Here is a 9,896-nt window from a genome sequence, read left to right as displayed (position 1 = left end):
AAGAAACATACGTGTTTTCTGTTGCATGCGTGAATTACAATAGTGTGTTGTACAATGATGTAACCCTGGCTCATCTCCAGTACAGAGGTGCGAAAGAGCAAAGGGAATGAGGGCGCTGCCTGCAGGAGATTTGGAGCCAGGAGCAGGCTTGCTAAATGAGCTAACCAGAGATACGGGCACTGGGAGGAAACTCCAAGCAGGTGGTTCCTTAAAGAGAACTGAAGCAGTTGTTTGATGGCGCTGACTCTGGGAAGTTTACAGGGGAGAGTCAGTGGTGCGCGGGGCCGCTGCAAGCCGAACCCCCTGGCGGGTCATTCATAAAAAAGGAAAAGGAGGAAACTTTTTGCTCACCCAGGCTCCATGGTAAGAGCCATATCTTCTGACAGATTTGGGGGAGTTTTACTTTTGAATTATTGTCTGAATAGACCCCAACTCCCATGAGGGTGGTGGTTGAACAAGCAAGTGTGTGGAGTCTCTATAAAAGAGCCTGGAAGATGGAGAATAAAGTGCAGAGCAGAGGTACGCCACCCACAAGAGGAAGTACAGGGGGAGCCCATTTATCTCTAAAGGGTCTATAGCTGATATTAGCACAATAAATGTGGTAACCTGTGGCCTGAATCTGAAGTATTAGATCTCTGATCAATAGTTAAAGAATGCGTGTGCAACCATCGTCAGAGCAGCAGCTGGTATCCAGCCTGTAACTAGTTTAGTTTTCTAAGACTGTGGTTCAAATTTTCCTAACTTTCAAATGTTTGTTGCTTAACCTTAACTCTACATTTCTTATTTTAAAATGTGTAGCGTAGAGGAATTGCGTAGTATCCCTTTAAATAGTTTGTGAGCCTTCTAGAAGCCCTTCCTGCCAGAGAGCAGTGTGTACATATGTGGCTAGAGCTTGTATGTTGTGTATCGTTATTCAGACCCTATTGTGCCCAGGGAAGGGGATGACTTTATATTAGTTGTTGTATAAAAAGCAAAAGACAAAGCAAAATGTTGGAGTTTTGTTTTGCTTGTGGATGTTTATTTACAATCTTAACTCTATTTTAGGGGTGTGGGAGTGTCTGTTTCCTAGTCTTATCATTTTCAGGTATTTTAAAATTTATCTGGACAGATTTCTTTCAGTAGCAGAATTAATACTGATCCTCTCTGGCCAAAGGTGGCCCCTTATGCATTTGAGAATGATTGTAGCTAGTCTAGAAGTAAGACACAGAGACAATAAAGAAGTGCTTCCTTAGGTTTGATCTACACGCACACAAGTTGTCACTTTAAGTATACTATACTATATTACAATTAAAGTGGTATAACCCCCTTTAGTGTGGATGCAGTTATACCAATATAAAAATGGTTTAGCTCATTCTCATAGGGGAAGGGAAATAACTGTATTGGTATAAGGCATCTTTTTATCAGTATAACTGTGACCACACTAGGGCTTTTACCAATATAACAACTTGGGTAAATGATCTCACATACCCTCAACTTTACAAGTATAGAGCAGTTTTTGTACCTATCACTTCTACCACACCAAATGACCCTTACCTCTGATCCCTGACAGAAGTGAATGCCTTTTCAAGGGCAAGTCAAAGATGGACTGGAGATGGAATTTTGATATATCAGAAGAGCTAATAGCAGAACTTCTCTTCGGGCTTCTCTATTCTGATCACGTCCAGGCCGTATGAATCACCCGACCTTTGCCTTGATACGCTGCTAAGACTGCTCAGTTTTTTCTTTTCCCCATGCCAGCCCTGTAATGTTTCTAATTCGGATCTGTACTTTGATGGGGGGACAGTTTAAGATCGAAGGGTGGGGCTCTGACAATTTGCAACATGGTTAGGTTCTATTGAACACAGACTGCCGAATTAGGGTGGACGATGTACTTTTCTACTACTTGCCCTTACTCTTCTAAGAGCTTGGAAGGTTCTGCTGCTAAGGCTGCATTGTTGTTTTGGTATCAGTTTTACTGATTTTTGCCTGACATTGTCTTCCCCTCTGCTTTCACACGTGACACTTTGAATATCGGGTAGCAGATACTGGGGTCAAACCCTAGGGTTCATACTCAGGCAAAGCTGCCATTGGCTTTGCTCAAAGAGGACAGGAAGGAAGAGCACTGCCCTGTGTACCAGCACTTGGAAGCCCAATGCCTGTGAAAGCTAGGAGTTGGCTGGGAGCACGCTCATCAGCAGCACGTGCTTTACCTTATTTATAGCTATAACCTGTGCTCCCCTAAGTACAGTTCTGCAGCTGCTTGCCAGTGTGCTGGGCGCACTCTGCCCAGACAGTCCTTCACTGAAGTGGTAGGTGCTGTTTGCAGCACTCATACAAACCCCCTTTTCTTCCCTTTTCACCGTGCTTACAAGCCTACATCACCCACACTGGCTATTCTGGCAAAGGACCATTCGGAATAAGAGGTTCCTTGCACCTCCATCCTCAACCCAGTGACAGCCATAATTTGGTCCTAATATTCTCCTGGTGCCTTGTCAGCAGCACCAGGCAAAATGCAGAACCGTGAACTTGACCAGGAGGCCAAGAAGGTAAAGACTATCTAGTGTTCACTTGCACATTTGGAGCCAAGTTCACTGCTGTTTTAAATGGGGCAGCTCCATTGACGTTAGTGGAATTTCACCCATTTATACCAGCAGAGAATTTGAAGTCTGCTCACCTCTTCAGTTATGGCCTCAGTCTGTTCCCGTGAAAGTCTGTGGGAGTTATGTCATTGGCTTCAGGGGAAGCAGGACTGAGGTCTTGTGGTAGTTTATAGTATATCTTTTTAATTCAATTGTTTCTGGTTCGGGGTCGTCCCAATGAGCTCAGAATGCATTTGCTCTTCTTAGTCCTAACTAGCTCTGATTATAAACTTGTCTAGAACATTGGACAGGATAGCCCATTAATCCCAGTTAAGGGGAAAGATAGCTAAACCACAGCAGACCACATTAGACATAGACATTAGACTTCCTGGCAGATCTCTCCGGGAATGGCTATGGCTGCCATTGACCTGTAGAATCCTCAAAATGCAGACAATACCCGACATGAAAGAGCTCTCTGATCTTGCACAGGAAAGCATAACAAGCACTAATGGCTGGAAGTTAAAGCCAGACAAATTTGAATTACAAATAAGGCGCACATTTTAACAGCAAGGGCGATTAACCTTTGGATCACCCTACCAAGGGAAGTAGTGCAGGCTTCATTTCTTGGGGTCTTCATATCAAGACCGGATGCCTTTCTGGAAGATTTGCTTTAGTTAAACCCAAGTTGCTGGAATCATAACAGTAACTAGATGAAATTCTCTGGCCTGTGTTACGCAGCAGGTCAGACTAGACAACCTAATGGTCTCTTCTGACCTTCAAATCTATGAATTTAAGAATCATCCTTTTTAAAAAGATGATTTTTTGGGGGGGAGGGGAGGCTCTTTTTCTTTGTATTAACCAGACAAATTAGGCCTGATTCTCGCACTGGCATGAATTGGGGGCGACCCCATTGAAGTCAATGGAGTTACACCATTGCAAGTTTGGTGTAATCAGGCCCATTGTGTCTGTCAAGCTCCCTTTACTGTTCTTTCCGTAGGCTTTGGTGCTAGCAGTTTGCATGATACAAATTGTAACAGCAATAAAAAGGTAAGGCGCCAAAACGGACTTGACAAATACGGTTGATTTAACTAAAAGAGGGCGATTGAGCAGCAGGTGGAAGGTTAAAGAAAAGGGAAAAGATTACAGACATGTGCGGCTTTGGCCTCACTACAAATGACTCTCTTGGAGACTTTAGAGCATTAGTGTGCTTCTCGTGAACTTTGAAACCATTCACCCATTTAGAAAGATTAAATTGATTAGTCATCCAGAACATAAAATATACAGGTCCATTATGTCTGTTCCCCCAAACCCCTGATAGAAAATTCAGCCAATATTCTGAAACAAAAGCACTGGTAATGAATGGCAGCCTCGACTCTTATATCTACAGTTTACCAGCTGTTCAACTTTTGGGAGTATATTAATCAATTATAGTACAGTGGAGACCTTTTCTTTGAGTTGGAAAACACCAGCATAATATAGGATGTGCTGGGGTCAGATAAAGTATCTTGGAAGTAAAGCAGCGAAAGCCTCGGAACTGTTACATTATCTGTCATCCTTAAAGGGTCAGAGTTAAATAAGCACCAGCTCAATTCATGATAGTCTAATAGCTTTATAATAGTCCATTGTAAACAAATTGAGTGCAGAATTGTTTTCTAGTTACAGAAGAAGTTACTGCTGCTTAAAGTTCTGTCCTATCTTAACTTCCTGTGCCCTCCAATTGCTCCAACAATTCTGCACTGAAGACAGTGTTTCTAAAGCAAGGGCTTTGCAAGTGCAATCCGTTGTTCAGAAAGCATTTGTTTGATTTAAAAGATGCAAAGGGGGAGAGCCAGATCGATTTCAGTGTCAAAATGAAAGTTTATGCCTTTGCAGTTTGCTTCCATCTGGATAGTGGTCAAGACTTGAAAAGTCATAAACCTTTCCAGAACTGAACAGGCTTACTCTGTAACCGGTGCTGTGCTCAGAACACGAAGGAAATACACACTTGCTGGTCTGAAATTCTTAGGATATTATTTCTCGTAGAGAAGTTTATTGTGTTTCTGGATGATAATTCCGAATAACATATTTTGCCCTTACTGTATTTAATACCTTTCACTGAAGGACTTCAAGGGCCTAGCAAACATTGATTGACGTACTATAGGTAATTGTTGCGATCTCCATTTTATAGATGGGGGACTGAGCCACAAACAGGTAAAATGCCTTGCCTGAGTTCAGAGTAAATCAGGTGCAGAGCTGAGAATAGGACCCATGTCTCCTAACTCCCAGTTCCACGCTATAAATGCTAGACCACACTCCACCCCTGTGGGGAGTATGGACTCATGTAGGTATAGCTATAGCTTGCATTTAGCACCTTCCGCCCCAAGGCGTTCCAAAGCAGCCCACAAGCTATGTACAGTTAACGGGGCAGATGGGCAAGGGAGCTACTAGCAGAGTGAAGGGCAGGAATCAACTTGTGTTCAAGCGTGCGGTGAAGAATCTTTGGCCAAGCACACCAGGGCTAATGAAAAGTGGGGTGAGATTGTTAATGTCTATGTCCATTAGAAAGGGGATAGATAATAAGACGGAAAATATCATAATGCTACTATATAAATTCATGGTACAACCACACCTTGAATACTGTGTGCAGTTCTGGTCATGCCATCTCAAAAAATATATATTAGCTTTGGAAAAGGTACAGAGAAGGGCAACAAAAATGATTAAGGGTATGGGACAGCTTCCGTATGAGGAGAGAGTAAAAAGACTGGGTCTTTTCAGCTTGGAAAAGAAATGACTAAAAGGGGATATGATAGAGGTCTATAAAATTGTGAATGGTATGGAGAAAGTGAATAAGGAAGTGTTATTAACTCCTTCTCATAACACAAGAACCAGGGGTCACCAAATGAAATTAATAGGAAGCAGGTTTAAAACAAAAGGAAGTATTAATTCACACAACGCACAGTCAACCTGTGGAACTCATTGCCAGGGGATGTTGTGAAGGCCAAAACTATAACGTGGTTCAAAAACGAATTAGAGAAGTTCCTGGAGAATAGGTCTATCAATGACTATTAGCCAAGATAGTCAGAGATGCAACCCCATGCTTAAGGTGTCCCTAGCCACTGATTGCCAGAAGCTGGGCGTGGACAACAGGTTGGATCACTCAGTGGTTGCCTGTTCTGTTCATTCCCTCTGAAGCATCTAGCATGGGCCATTGTCAGAAGACAGAATACTGGGCTAGATGAACCATCCATTGGTCTGACCCAGTATGGCCGTTCTTAGAGAAGACCAGACCATGGTTTATAAGATTTCTTTCAGAAGATCCCACACCCAGAAAACTCCATGGTACAGTTTAGCTACCTTGGAAGGAGGAAGACCTGAGTTGAGGAGTTAGACTGATAGGGCAACCACCTGTCCTGTATTTAAAGATGTCTGTTATCTGGTGATCAGAGCTTTTTAAACTATGTACTTATGAAAAGGCCCATGCGCTATGGACAAATATATCCTTTTTGTACAATAACATAACTCCTACTGAAAAAGCATCCCATGGTGACCCTTTTGTAACTTATTTTGGGAGGACGAAGTGTGCCTTTGACTGCAAGGTCTACAGAACTGTCCTTCCAAGGCCTCAATTCAGCAATCCATCCCTGTTCAGCAAACCACTGAAGTACATGCCTGACTTCAAGCATTTTTCTTAAGTCCCATTTGCCTTCAATGGGGCATGAGGAAGTGCTTAAAATTAAGTATATGCTTAAATGTTTTGCCTAAAGTTACACATAGTTTGGCTTCACCAAACCACATTCTCCTTTAGCATTCAGCTGTATGAGCCTGTTCCAAAGCCTATTGACATCAGCAGGGTCTTTCCATTAACTTTAATGGGGTTTGGATCAGGCCCTATATTCTGATTTGATTTGTATTTGTTTCCTAAATATTTCCGGTGGCAAAAATTAACCCCAGAAAACCTTTCTGCCTTTGACCATACGTACAAAACACAGCACTAACAGGAAGTAGCAGAGGTGATCCGAATGAGATGAGACCTCATAAATTGCGTGTGGGGGAAAGGTTGCTTTTCCTTCACTCTAACTGATGACATGCCAAGTTTATTCTACAGTATTTACACTAAGATGTGTTTGTTTTGGTCCCCTTTACATGTTGTTCAGGAAGAGACAAAAGAAGAGCACCAGGAAGTTTATACTTTGTGACGAGACCAGTGGAGTTTATTCTTTAATTTTCTTTCTAGTCCTATATGTTTCCATTGAAACGTTATATATAAAGGGGAAGTAGGATTGCAGTCAGATAAGTTACTACTGTAGTGGCAATTTATTCTTATGTCTGAATGTACTGCTGATGGATGGTGCCAGACTAACAGCCCTGGGGAATGAAATCATCAGTTATTCACAAAGCCGGTACAGGATGGGTAGAAACAGTGCGATCTTCCCCCATCGTGCACCTCATCTGTGACCTGGCTGGAACTGGGATGGATGTCAATCTCCAACCCCATTGAGCCCTTGGCTGAGATTGATAACAAAGGGGATCAACGTGTACAGTCCGACTGTCCATGCTATAGGAAATGTAACCGGAAGGCAAGAGAGGGAATGCTGGAGACCTGTGTGAAATTTGCTAACTTATTTCATGTGTGGGAGTATAAAAGCAATATTTAGCCACCCAATGCCCATTTATTTGTCATGGAGCTCCTGCCACCAAACACGCACCTGGGCACCGCACGCACCATAACTAAGACTCTCAAACAGGAGCCCCCTTCCCTGGTTACAAGCACCCACTCGTACCTCCCCGCAGGACAAAGACACTTCAGTCAGAGGGGCAGATGCTCAACTGACGTAAACTGTCCTCACTCCACTGATGTCATTCGAGTGCTCAGGTACTTCTCTGCCAAAACCGTTACGTTTAAAAGGAAGCAAAGATTTGGTGTATTTAAACCAAACCTTCACTGTTTGATCCCAACTCCAGAAACTGATGCAGTGTTTTGCTTATGGCGCGGCGAGGCAAAAAGTGGAAAAGGAGTAGATTTTATGTATTATGCCAAATGTCATCAAATTGTCACTGTATTCGGCTGATCTTTCTTAGCTTCTTCTAAACCTCATTGTGATGCGTTGCAGCAGATGCCAGACACCTGTTTTTAGCTGCAGGAGGGAAGTAGTTACCACCTGGCATGGTTTTGGTCATCTGAGCAGGAAGAACGAAGGACCAGGTATTCAACATTCTTCCTCTGAGGAAAAAACCCTCCCAAGCTATTTAGGAACAAAGTCCCTCCCTTGCCCATCTGCCCCTTGCTCCAGAGAACGACCCCTTCCTTTCTCACAGGGCTTTGAATATTTATATCACTACTGCAGATACTGTAATTTTTCTAATAATAAATCTGACTTGGTTAATCTGTGTAAAACAGGAGCTTGCGGGGGGGAGGGGGGGAGTTGTCTCTTGTAAATGAGGAGGTGATACATGTGCCATGGCGCAAGGAAGAGTATTTTGTGATTACTGAATTTCTAAGAACTAGGGTAACCCCAGGAGACATTGAGATGCAAACAGGAATTCTGGAGCTGCAGTAGTTTACACCTATTAGTAATGAGCAACTTCTTAGCTTCTGCCTCTTTGTTACTGTATTAAGAATGCTTAGCACATACGTAATGTTTCTTTCATCTTCCCTGCACTTCACCAGCATTAGTTAATCCTCACAATCCCTGGCATTTGTTATTACCGTTTTCCAAATAGGGGAAATTGAAGAGGTCAAGAGACTTGTCAGGCCAAGACTGCTTTGGGATACGTCAGGATGAAAGTGTTATCATGTTGGCCAATTATAGGCCAGTCATCTGTTTTTGAGTGGCATAGCAGCTCTGACACTTTCTAGAGTTTTCAGTTTTCCTTGTCTATTTGTCGATCTGGATGTGAGACAGGGACTACACTCACCTGTGTGATTGCTGGTCTCCTTCTGGTGATGGACAAAGATTAAAATATCCCTCCTGATTCCTCTAAACATGGCAGCGGTCTCGGATACCATTAAACATTGGGGTGTGAACGTGTACAATGTCTCCAATTGCTAACCAGCAACAAGGGTTCTTATATGGGGCATCAAAGGGATTTGGCTTTGTTACCCCACTTGCAGGAAGATTGTGAAGTATTTGGGGCAGATGATACTCAGCCCTCTATACTCTCTGCATCAAACCCAGAGGATGATCTTTGAGATGTGTCCAGTCTCTGGAAGATATTGAGGTTTAGATGAGTTGGCTGAGACTGGCTCAGTCCAGATCAAATGGAAAATGACTCTGGTTGCCTGAGGGAGCCAACAGAGGAGATGTCGGCAGTCAGATCTTCCCCTTTGATGGAGGAGAGTTGTCCATCCTTTATTAACAGAGCTCACAATGGTTGCTCCTGGACATCCTGGTATCTGCAGCTGCTGAGAGCACTTTTTCATCTTCATGTGAAAAGAAGGTTGCATCCTTTCCGACTGGGTGGTGGGCTGCACCGCAGTTTTCATGCATTTATTACCTCCCCGTTGAATGGCTGCAATATGCTCTACTTGGAGTAATACATGAAAACAACTTGGACAGCATATTCATCCATAGGACTATTTCATACCTAGTTCACATTATACCTGGGTGCCATAGATAGCACTAGCTTCCATTCTGTTTCCAGGTGCGATTCAAGGTGTTGGTTCTAATCTATTAAGTCCTATGTGTATTTTGTCCTGTGTGTCCATTAGAGACCATCTTTCCTTCCATCCCTTAGCCTATCAGTTTAGAGCAGCCAGAACATTTAAACTGACTCTCAAGTCTCTACGTTTGGCTAGTGGCAGGAAGTTCTGAGCAAAAGGCCTTCAGCCCTAGTCTGACATTGGCCTTCCGCTACTGGTCTCATGCAGCCCACATTCAATGACCTTCTGTGTTTGTTGCAAGACCCATCTGCTCACACAGGCTTTTGCTGATGAGGGTGGAACACGGAGCGGTTGGTGGTGAGTTGGCAAGCGGGCATGCTGTCATTTCTGGTGTCTTTTGTACACTATCTCTACCCCAATGGTATTTATAAGTGTACTTGATAAATTAATAAATAAGTACAATTATTGGCTGGTATTTCCAAAGCCACCTAGAGCAGTGTTTCCCAAACTTGGGACGCCGCTTGTGTAGGGAAAGCCCCTGGCGGGCCGGACCAGTTTGTTTACCTGCCGCGTCCGCAGGTCCGGCCGATCGCGGCTCCCACTGGCCGCGGTTCGCTGCTCCAGGCCAATGGGACCTGCTGGAAGCGGCAGCCGGTACATCCCTCGGCCCGTGCCGCTTCCAGCAGCTCCCATTGGCCTGGAGCAGCAAATCGCGGCCAGTGGGAGCCGCGATCGGCCGGACCTGCGGACGCGGCAGG

At 43.8% G+C, this 9,896-nt stretch overlaps 1 protein-coding gene across 1 annotated transcript in view; it reads left to right on the top strand.

The window, feature by feature from the left end:
- CERS3 (ceramide synthase 3) overlaps nucleotides 1–9,896 on the top strand; it is a 51,638-nt gene that overhangs the window by 41,247 nt on the left and 495 nt on the right. The gene's annotated exons all lie outside the window — the stretch shown is intronic.

The sequence above is a fragment of the Terrapene carolina genome, unplaced genomic scaffold, assembly GCF_002925995.2.
Source record: "Terrapene carolina triunguis isolate 2854851 unplaced genomic scaffold, T_m_triunguis-2.0 Scaffold67, whole genome shotgun sequence".
NCBI classification, from domain to species: domain Eukaryota; kingdom Metazoa; phylum Chordata; order Testudines; family Emydidae; genus Terrapene; species Terrapene triunguis.
Note: the sequence above shows the minus strand (reverse complement) of the source record. Positions and strands in the feature narration are given on the sequence as shown.